We start from the raw sequence: 12,300 nt of genomic DNA, 5'->3' as shown, positions 1-12,300 counted from the left end.
CCAGTTACTGAGAGTGGCCTCCACACACCCCCTGGCGAAGCCTCGCTCACTCCCAGCCCCCTTTTCCAGCTTCTCTCCCTCTGTGGAAGCAGCTCACCTGTGAAGGTCCAAGCCCTTCCTTTCCGGCCGTTCAGAGTGTGTTTGGGAAAGCTCCAGCTCTGAAACCGGTGCTGTCTCTAAGGCTAAAGAGGCAAAGCGTCAGTGAAAACTGTACCGGTCGAGACTTACAGTAGTCTTACTGTACATTTTACCACATCAGTTCGCCCAGTGGAAGTTTGCACAATGACAAAAATCTGTGCAAAGCAGTAGATGTGCAGCAACCTGAACTGACGTACATGGGCTTTTTTCCTGAGAGAACCCAACACGTTCTCTCCTTGTGGCACTGTTCTGCAGTGCCGAAGTGGACTCCAAACAGCTATGACCATGTTTCAAAATATGATAAATCGTAGGACCTTTGCACTTTTGATTATCAGAAAAATGTCCCACATATAGTAATGCTTGTCGGCTGCGTGGTTTTCGCCGCAGTACTTCGTGTCGGGCTTGGCATTTTGCCACCGGCGGTTTGATGCTTCGTTCACTACACACTTAGTGTTCCAGTGAAAGGGCTCTTTTGTTTGGCCCAGGAATTGCTGGAGAGCCATCATGCAGGACTCCAAAGGTGGCCTTGCCTACTGATGGGTTTCTGAGATAAATAACCTGATTATAGCTTTGCTCACTCGAGTAGGTGAATCGGAGGTATTTTAAATTTTCATTTTATCCTGCAAACGTCAGAGTGGCCATAAGAGACATACGGCCGTACGAGCTCTTTTAAAGGGACTCCACAACAACTAAGGCAAAGACTCATAGTGACACACCCAAAACAAATTAAAAGCGGGTCATTTCGCTTCCTAAGCCAAGGTACTAAAATGTAGTTTCTGTATCAGATTATCGCACACCTTAACCCCCGTAGGCTAAAAACAGATCTGCTAACATTTTGAAACCACTATGTCACACACTTGCAGTGAAATGGAGAAACAGATGATGAGTGACTGCCAGATCATCTGAATTACATGTGACTGGGACTAAGCCTCTCCGTGGGTGCCAGCGCTGCTTGTGGAGGCTCGGAGGGACCTCCGCTCACCCCTGAGAGCCAGCAGGCAGAGCAGCGGGAGAGCTCCCTCACACGATGCACCCGGGGTACATAAGGGAAGCGGGGAGGGGGCCGCGTCTGCGCCAGCCCACCCCCACCCTCCACCTTCTGAAATATTCACCAGAGCAATGTTTAGTTCAGCCAGTAGATCAGTCATTCACCAATCAGTAATTGCAGTAAATGACATACACATACAGGCCACTTTATTAGGTACACCTTGCTAGTACTGGGTTGGACCCCCTTTTGCCTTCAGGACTGCCTTAATTCTTCATGGCATAGATTCAACAAGGTGCTGGAAATATTCCTCAGAGATTTTGGTCCCTATTGATATGATAGCATCACGCAGTTGCTGCAGATGTGTCGGCTGCACATCCATGATCCGAATCTCTCATTCCACCACATCCCAAAGGTGATCTACTGGATTAAGATCTGGTGACTGTGGAGGCCATTTGAGTATAGTGAACTCATTGTCATATTCAAGAAACCAGTTTAAGATGATTTGAGCTTTGTGACATGGCGCGTTATTCTGCCGGAAGTAACCATCAGAAGATGGGTACACTGTAGTGTCAGCAACAATACTTAGGTAGGCTGTGGTGTTTAAACGATACTCAACTGGTACTAAGGGGCTCAAACTGTGCCAAGAAAATATCCCCCACAGCATTACTACACCACCACCACTAGCCTGAACTGTTGATACAAGGCAGGATGGATCCATGCTTTCATGTTGTTTACGCCAAATTCTGACCCTACCATCTGAATGTCGCAGCAGAAATCGAGACTCATCAGACCAGGGAACGTTTTTCCAATCTTCTATTGTCCAATTTTGGTGAACCCATGCAAATTGTAGCCTCAGTTTCCTGTTCTTAGCTGACAGGAGTGGCACCTGGTGTGGTCTTCTGCTGCTGTAGCCCATCTGCTTCAAGGTTCGACGTGTTGTGCATTCAGAGATGCTCTTCTGCATACCTCGGTTGTAAAGAGTGGTTATTTTAGTTACTGTTGCCTTTTTCTCAGCTCGAACCCGTTCGGCCATTCTCCCCTGACCTCTGGTGTTAACAAGGCATGTTCACCCACAGAACTGTCGCTCACTGGATATTTTCTCTTTTTCTGACCATTCTCTGTAAAGCCGTTTCAACAGTTTCTGAAATACTCAGACCAGCTTGTCTGGCACCAACAACCATGCCACATTCAAAGTCACTTAAATTACCTTTCTTCCCCATTCTGATGCTCAGTTTGAACTTCAGCAGATCGTCTTGACCATGTCTATATGCCTAAATGCATTGAGATGCTGCCATGTGATTGGCTGATTAGATATTTGCGTTCACGAGCAGTTGAACAGGTGTACCTAATAAAGTGGCCGGTGAGTGTATATATTAGGGAAAAACCACATGAATCATGCCATATTTGTGTGCACCAGGTCTAGCTTTGGCAGAGCTGAGCAATTGACAGTATCGCTGAAATCCACAAGTATTTCAGCATTATTTTCACTTGGCAGCAAAGCCACAGACATGACTTTTCTGCAGATAGCACCACGGATCTGAGCCTTCTGAACCAGCGACCGTGTGCCAAAGGTCCCCTATAACTGCAATCCAGCAAGTGTTGAAAAAAGCATCCCTCTTATCTTACTTTTGCAAACACTGCAGTGCTCAAGAGGGAAATATGACAACGAGAAGTCGAGTGTAACCATTTATTTATTTATTTGTATATTTGTTGGTTAGAGTTTGTTTGTTTGTTTGTTTTTTCATTTATTTGTTGGTTACTTCCTGGTTATTTGTTGGTTAGAGCTGCAGTTTTGGACCAAAAGGTTGCAGGTTCGAATCCCACCTCCAGCTGTGGTACCCTCCAGCGAGGTACTTCACCCTAAATTGCTCTAGTAAAACCCATAGTTATGCCCAGCTGTATAAATGAATGTAAGTAACTTAACGCTGCAAGTCTGTTTGGAGAAAAGTATAATCTAAACGCGTAAATGTAAATGTTTATTTGTTTAGGAGTACAAAAACAAGTCTGCCTTACTTTGATCACAAGAACAAAGAGGTGATATTTTTATTTTTGCTTTCAACCACTTACTTCTCTGCAGCTGCCTCCAATTTAAAGGTGCTCTCAAATACCCTATTTCCGTTTACACTTTTTAATGGGGTTTTTTAATTCATTTATGTTTCCCCTATGCATTATGTGCAAGGAGGTTACAACTTTTGATCTTGAGGTGTGTGCAGTGTTATTACAGGAAGTGACAGGAGGAACACATTGGACCTGCACAAAATGGCACGTTGCAACTCTTGTTGATAAATCTGTAAACAAACCTTTACCCTTCCGAACAGTATAACCACAGACGTCATCACTGATTACACTACCGAGAACTCAGATACAACAAAAGACTGTTTTGACTACAAGATGAGAAGAAAATGATGGCTGTTATACTGACTTTAGCACAAGTGTGAAGATCTGATTTTGAATTCAGAATCAAAACCAGCTTCACCAATCAGCACCACATGCAGGGCCCAGGAATCATAAACCCAGAGGTCTTCTCAGTCTCAGCCACTGTCAAGGGTGCTGCTGAACATCTGAAATCTGAAATCCAAAAGCCCTTCCTTTTGAAAAAGAGCTGTTTCATTGATGACATATAATTTACCTAAACAGACCATTCTAGAATGGAAAACAGACATTTGAGAAGTACAGTTGCACCAATTCCAAAATGCTGCAGCCTCAAATCCCAGCACTGGTGACACAGTTCCATAAGTCAAAAACTTGAATAGCTCCTTACTGCCAAAAAAAAATCTAAAAAGCATAAAAGGTACTGATGTAGTGAGCTGTATAACTGACCCTAAATCTCTGTATAAGCCGTAAATAACCAAATGTTCTTATCTATATTGCACATGGAACATGGACAGGGGTTATTATACACGCACACAAGCAACATCTTATAAAGCCTTAGACGACCTCCATGCCTGTTACAGAAAGAGCTGTCATGTGTTGAAAGGTAAGAGAAGTATACCTTCGAGCTGGTTCTTATGGACATAAGGGTACCATCCGCTGACACCCCCCCACCCCCATCTCAAGGCACAGCCCTGGGACTCACATGTTTGTTTTGTGGTGAGTGATCAGTGTCTCTCCGGATCTCACTGCCAGCACATTTGCCCACAGTAAACAGATCTACGATCTCTGTGGAAAACCTCTTCCCTCCTCTGCCCCCCTCCCCAGGCCCCCCAGGTAAATGGCAATTCTCTGTGGTGCACCCTTCCTGTGCTATTTGATGCCCACCATAGCACGTCCTACTTCCATATCATCATTTTGTTCGTACCCTGGGACATTCCATGTGCTTATGTCACACAGAATCCCCTTTGGAGAACCGCTGAATGTACTATACTGTCCATCTTTGGTGCACTTGCTGCCCAGGGACCAGGTATTGAACTCGGACAGATTTTGGCAATAACATGTAGTATTTTTCTTTCTCAAACCCTTGTCAACGTTAACAAAATGTCTGGTTATGAGTGAAACTTTTTGCTCGCAAGAGCATCCATTTTATATGCAGCTCAATTATTCATCTCTTACAGTTCTACAATAACCTGTCTTAAAAATGTGTTCACTAAACTTTGTGTATTTTTTCAGAAGAGGGTGAGAAAAAGAGAACCTATAAGAGAAGAGAACGGAATACATTATCGAGTGAACCCATTTTAAATGAGTCCAAGAGCTCAGAGACAGAAAGGGTCATTATGTGATAAAGACTTCCGAATGAGCAGAGACTCGATAAGATTCACAGAACAATGTGCAACTATCTTACCCTTCAAAGGCATCGAGGACTTTTAGGTGAATGATCCTGCCCCACTCCTTGGAATTTTTGTAATGATTTTGGGTAGAGGGCCAGAATAATAACACACACTGGCTGAAGCAACTCGTCCCAAGCGGGGGTCACAGCAAGCTAAAGCCTAACCCGGCAATAGAGGGCACAAGGCTGGAGGGAGAAGGGATACACCCAGGACAGGACACCAGTCCATCACAAGGCACCCCCAGCAGGCCTTGAACCCCAAACCCACCACACCACCACCTGAACCATAACTCAGAAACATAACCTTCTCTTTGTCTTTCCTTTATATTACAGCAGCATTATTAGAGTGCTGTGGTTATCACAGCAACACACACACACATATTTTCAGAACCACTTGTCCCATACGGGGTTGCGGGGAACCAGAGCCTACCCGGTAACACAGGGCGTAAGGCCAGAGGGGGAGGGGACACACCCAGGACGGGACGCCAGTCCATCGCAAGGCACCCCAAGCAGGACTCGAACCCCAGACCCACTGGAGAGCCAGACTGTGGTCCAACCCACTGTGCCACTGCGCCACCACACCCCCTTCACAGCAACACTGAAAGGACAATTTCCATTAGAGTTAAGATGCTGTACTTCTTTCTTAATCTTCCATAAAATGTACCTAATGAAGTTTTAACAATACACATCCAAAACTTAACTTACAATAGATATTAAACTTTGACGCTTACTTACATTGGCTGGCATGGTGGCACAGTGAGTAGTCCTGCTGTTTCACAGTGTCTGGGGGGTGCAAGAGAATGTAAGTTCAATCCTCACTCAGTCTGTGTGGAGTTTGCATGTTCTTTCTGTGTGGGTTTCCTCTGGTTTCCTCCCATAGTCCAAAGATATGCTGTTCAGGTTCCCCCAGAGTGTATTAGTATGTTTCACTGATGCATGGATGAGTAACCCCTTGTAAGTAGTGTATCTAGCAGTGTAAGTCACCTTGGTGAATAAGGTGTGTGTGGGCTGCTAACACTACATAGTATCCATTGTAAGTTGCTTTGGACAAAAGTGTCTGCTAAGCAAATAAGTGTAAATTTTTTATTGCGTAGCTATTTACTGTTATTGTACTGTATTGTTAAACACAATCAGGCATGAGCAGATCATAATCAAACATAATCAGAGCAGATGCAGACTTTATAATGATAATTCAGTGTAAATGCTGCCAAGTGACAAGAAGTGAGAGCGATAGAGCCGTGCAGTTTGCTTAACCTGGTCCAATGAAGAGTTTGTGAAGTTTGTTCATTTCAAATAGGTCAAATCAGAGGAGGGACTGAGATGATAAGTCAGTAAGTCAGTGAACTCCTGCACAGGGCCCATCTCAGTCCTGCTGGCTCAACCGAGCATCATATTGTAACAGGAGAGTCTGTACAATATGATGAGTTGGAAAGCTGCTGAACAGCTCACACTCCTGCATGGACCCCAAACCCATTGCTGTATATATTTTCTTTTATAAACATTTTGAGGGAGTGTAGAAAATAGTCAGTAACAAGCGAATGCCAAATGAGCTGTGTTTCCTGTACTTCCAGCATATCTGCATATAAACCCAGTTTCAAATCTCACTTCTCTCGCATCATGTCCTCTGTCGGTCTGTTATGAGGGTGAAAAACCTAAATGAAATTTGTTTGCGACTGACCATCATGTCCTTGTTTTTTGCCACATTTGCACCCAGAACATCCAGCAACCATGCAAAAATCTTTTACCTTGTCTGTTAAACCATTCTGTTTCTATTCTAAAAAACAACTGCTGAAAACATTCCCTCTGAGTGATTAAGGCACGTCAACTGAAGAGCTCAATTTCCTGAAGTCATATAAACTGTATACACTGCTGACCTTTATGCGGTAGCTTCAGGATTTGTTACGGCACTAAGTAAACTGATCTTCCAGCCACAGACACGCAGAGACACCCAGACACAACGGCACTCGGAGCACCGGCTGGATCTTGCACGTCTGGAGAATCACGAATAAATCCCAGAGCAACGGGTAGGCTTGGCGCAAGCTTAGAGACAGCCACAACGCACCAAGGGTAGACTGCAGTCACTATGGGAACCACAGCTTTTCACCGCTCCATAAATCATTTTGTTAAGACACAGGAGGGGGAAGTGCCCACGATGGACAAACACGGAACAAAGCGTACAGGTTTAAAATTCCTCACGTTGCAGTTGTACACCTGGTGTGATTCATATTAAGCGCTTGCAGCATAATAAGTTGTGAGCTGAAAAGCTAAACCTTATGAATGACTGAACAACACTTCCAACAGCAGCAGAGCATGATGACAAAAGAGAAAAATACCATATCTTCAGTTCCTGTTGGATGGCCACCACCCGCTACAGTGGACACTTATGTGAACATTTACACCAGGAGGCGTGGCTTTATTTCAAGGCTAGACACAAACGCGTAGCGTCACATCAATTACAATTTTCCTGGAACCATTTGCGTCACAGCGGCAGTATACGTTATCTTGTTGCTCTCTCAGACGGCAATTCTTTCCTGGATGGGGCCATATAAGTGCTACACTGATTCTTTGAATAGATGTTCAAATGTGCGATGTGTAACAGGAAAGGTGTCGCCTTGTGTTATAATATGGGTTGCACAACCCCTTTAACAATGTCCTACTGACACGGATGGAACCATTATGGGAGGGTTGCACTTTACAGCTCTCGCTGATCAATGGATCATACGAGCCATGCTGAGTGTCCCCTCCCTCATGCCTCCTTTCAATCCCAGGGTGGGAAGAACAGCAGTGCCTTGCCAGGGTGCCATCAACTTAGAGACGCTATAGAGGGAAGGCTGCACGGCCTGTGGTTCCAGTGAAGTGACAGACAGGGTAGTCACTATATAAATAGCACACTCGGCCACATAACCTGGAAATTACCGCCCAGTCCCTTCATTACTTTAATGATGGTGGGGAGCGGTAAGTGGCCTCCTGCTTTGGAGGAGACTGCTGGGTAAGCTTGCAGAAAACCTCAGTTGCATTTCTTTGTTGTATCAGGCAAAAGGCTGTACTGGATAAATTTCCTTCATTTACATACATTATACATCTAGAAGCTTTAAGGCCTCAAAGCATTCTCGAAAAGTGAAAATACGGTTTGATCCAGCGGTTTATTTTTGTGTTCAAAAGGATCTTTCCTCCCAGGCAACCTCACGACAGAACCCGTCAGAGCTGACAGTTCGCGGCCGAGAGTAGCCTCAGCACGGAGCACGGAAAAGCACAGCTGGGAAAATACCCGGCATCTGGGAACTCCAAGCTAGAGAACAATTGCCCCAGTGTGCCATGCCCCGCCTGTCATTTTAACATGAACAGTATCGAGTTTCACCCAAGAATCCAAGTTCACAACCGCACAGTCGGCCACCAAACAATACAAAAATGTGGCAAAACAAACAGCAGTGTTTACACCCGTGAGCCACTTTCAGCAATAAAGCACTTAAAAACCATAAAAACAAACTTGACTGCGCACTCTGAAACATGGCAGAATTTCATAACCTGACCGACTGCGGGTGCAGCAGTGGAGGGGCGTCTTCATCACATCCTGTGTTGGAGAGGCCTATATATAAAGATAAGTTCCATTCACAATTATCGCCCGTGACCACAACGGTAAGCTGATTAAATATCAGAGCAAACACTCCGGATGGAAGTGAGAGGATGCTATTGGATTGCAATGGAAACTTTGTCCACAGGGCCCTGCTCCGTACCTAACAGCTACTGACAGTTTGAGCAGACAGTGCAATGTGTTGCCTATGAAGTCAATACTCAGTCACCCTCCAGCTTATGCAGTGGCCATGGGCTGGTTGGCACAGAGCTTTCCAGCCTCTGCTCTCAGCAACAAGCTCAGCATATTGACTGCGTTCGTGCTGCAGAACTTTTACACTAATACAAAGGGGCCCAAAGAGCAGGCTGTCATATTAAAGATTATAATGGTATGGGGTTGATGTGCTTGCATTTAATTAAACATGAATGTTTTTTTTTTTTTAAAAAAAGAAAACATTCTTACTCTGTTCTTTTTACAGTTATACTTTATGCTGAAATTATCTCCAAAAAGGATTTGCTAGTTTTTGATACACTTGTACAGCTGGCCACTTAACTGGAAGACACCAAAGTAAATCTGTTGCTCGAGGGTATTACAGCTGTGGTACGAGTGGATAGAAACCAGCAACACTCAGGTTTCAAGCCCATGACCTCAATCACTCTGCTACCTATCACCCCTTCTCCTTCACGCTGACTTGCATTACACATAAATGCTGATATTGTACTGAAGCTGTTTAAGTGAAGAACCACTTTCGTTGGTACAACAGAAGGGTCTCTCCTGTTTTCCTCGATGAACCATTATAGACACGTCAGTGCAACAACTGCTCATTGATGCTGATTTTGAAAACTATTTTTTAAGCTTGTAGAAGACTTACAAGGACACAAAAATCAAGGTTTCTAGGCTGAACGTTGCCCAATGTGAATCTTTCTGGATATAACGCAAATCGTTACATAACCGCTGTCGACAGATTCCTTTAGTCCCTAAAGAACCGTTGTGACTTTCACAGAACCCAGTGGACCGAAGCGGACTTGAGACACATAAGTAAAACAATCTAGCTGACAAATCTCAGCAACCGTGTGATGATAATGTGCCTTTTGATTTGTGCTATAGCAATCGGTGTTGTGGAATCAATGATTATAAAACGAACACCCTTCTGTCTGTGTTTGCACTCTAAATATTTTCATGTCACACTAAGGTTGAACAAGGCAGCACTGTCCCTGATTTTATATCCCACGGTTATGTAAGATATTAAAAGTACCATTAGCTTTTTTGTTCAGTGAGCAGCATTCAGGACAGAGGGCAAGAGTACGGTCAGGTTCTTTATGTTTTAATTTCCCTAATCTTATTAGTGTGGCACCTGTTTGCCTGGTTGGATTATGAAAACTTTATGGTGCCATTTTAGAGCCAAAGGCAACTGACAGCACCTTGACACTGATATGAAAAAATCACAATGTCCTGCAAACTCTGCACCTATTTTTATCTTAATGGATTCTACAGCTATTGATACAGCTTCCACACTGAAAGACAGTTAAATGTTTAGATTCAGCATGCAGGGCTAAGTGCTAAATCCTAGGCAACAGCTAGAGCCAAGCATTAAGCTGTTCAGGGTTTCTTAGTAGCTTGTCTAATGCCCTCTTTCTTCCTTTTGCCCGTCATCTACATTATACTTCATTTCCTCTCTTCTTCTGGTTTCTTCATGTATAAAGCATAAATCTGTCATGAAAGCCCCAGTATACTATACATTATAGTACACAAAAATAGTAATTATAGCAAATTAAAACATACAAAAGGCATGTATGAATTAATTTGAACCACTTATTGAAATAAAACTGCATCTTTACATGTATATGTATAAATATGAAAAAGGATGACTATAGATTTGATGAATAAAAATAACAAGAAACTTTGAGTAAAGGAGCAAAAAAAAAAAAAAAAAAAAAAGACTGCTGTTCTTAATAAATCCAAAACAACTATAAATACAAAAAACATTGAATGAGAATTTCTTGGAAACTACATCAGAACAAAATAAATACTAGGAGTGGTCCCTTTGGTAACTAATGACTGAAAACCACATAATCCCAAAGCAATAAAATCTCTTACATCACTGGGAACTCAGCTGCTCCCTTGCTCCTGACTCTAATATCATATGAGTGTGATGTTCATGGATTTGACATCCCATTCCGAAAAGTGTCCCGGGGCAAGACAGTGGGAGTAGACAGTTACATCAACAGTGCCCCTCATGTCCCTGATTGCTCACTCATCCACTAGAGGCCCAAGCTGACCCAGGAAGTTCAGACAGGCCTCAGTGGTTCAGTATGAGATCCACACCTTGCTGAAGCTACATGAGCATCTCCTCATGTAGGAGCTACTGCCCTTGAACCCAAAGGTTGCAGGTTTGAGCCTCGCCTCTGGCTGTAGTACCCTTGAGCAAGGATTTTACCCTAAATTGCTCCAGTAAAGTTACCCTGCTGTATAAATGGGTAAATAATTGTAACCTCAACACTCCAAAGTTGCTTTGGAGAAAAGTGTCAGCTAAATGAATAAATGTAAGTCTTAATACCATCTGATTTTAGCCCTGATGCTATCTGTGTTGATGGTGTGCACCAAGGGGTATGACACAACCTGCTGCAGAGCTACTGTCCATAGAAAGAGAAGCCTTGCATGTGCTGATGATATTCTCTTGAGCAAAAATTTAGTGAAATGTTACAATAATACCTCTTGCAGCTATGAGGAGGTGGAGAATCTCCTAGATATCTGCCATGCACCTGTTTGTTTATGGTTGTTTACCAGTCAAGATTCAACACCGAAAGAGAAAAATCCAATCTATGCAATTCAATCTATGTCTTTTCCAAGTGAATGAGGGAGATAGCTCAAATTCCATGTCACGCTGCAAAAATATAGGACTATATCTTAAAAATGTCATTTATTATTCTATTTTGATTATTTGTATATTTATTATGACAGTAAAAGGTCTGAGGAAAATAAAAAAGTCAATCAGTATATGGAAATATATATTAAGTCAGTTCTTTTTTGGAAAAAAACTTGTAAAAAAGGAAACGATGTGATGTAGTATGTTAGATGTTTAAATAACATAAAATTTACAAAAAAAAACTGATGCAGATGACAACTGGTCTGCCTGCCGTGATTGTATTTACATATATCATTTTACTTCTCTGAAGAAAAATAACTTTAGAAAATGTAAATGTTTTGCAAAAAAGTGTTGCAGCTTTATGATTAGCATTTCCTGAAGAGTTTATGCTTTGTGTGTCTTGAACCTGAGAGTTTTGCACCCCTTGCAGAGCTATAATATAATTACTGAGTGTTGTTGAAAACTGATTGATGTTGTATGACGTGATTTATTAAATAAAATTCAAGTGTAATCTTGTTTTCCCCGGAGTGCAGTATTAAGAATGGCTTACGCTTCAATAATAATGAGAGAAATAGCCCTTAATAAGAACTTCTGTCAAGGACTGGATTAACAGATTGGAGAGGGTAACGCATTTTTCAATTAGTTGCAGCATAACGCTCCGGCAAAACACTCTTAGCACTATACGTTTAAAAAATGTTCAGAGAATTAAAATATATAGTCAAAAAATCCTGCATCAATACTTATGAAAGAGGATGTGACCTTCTCTGCAACCTCGAACCCCTGCGCAGTGTTTTGTAATGCCTGCCACAGAGGAAACACAGTGTACATATTAGCAGGCACAGGAACGGTGTCAGGGGCTTCTGGGGACAAAATCATATTTTCTTCATCGGGGCTAGCAGAGACCCTCCCATGTTCTACCTGTCTCTGCGACCCAGCCACTTGCCCTTTGCAGCTTTAACTCAACGGAAGATGTG

Source organism: Scleropages formosus, chromosome 11 (genome assembly GCF_900964775.1).
Source record: "Scleropages formosus chromosome 11, fSclFor1.1, whole genome shotgun sequence".
In the NCBI taxonomy this organism is placed as follows: Eukaryota; Metazoa; Chordata; class Actinopteri; order Osteoglossiformes; family Osteoglossidae; genus Scleropages; species Scleropages formosus.
This window is presented reverse-complemented; position numbering follows the sequence as displayed.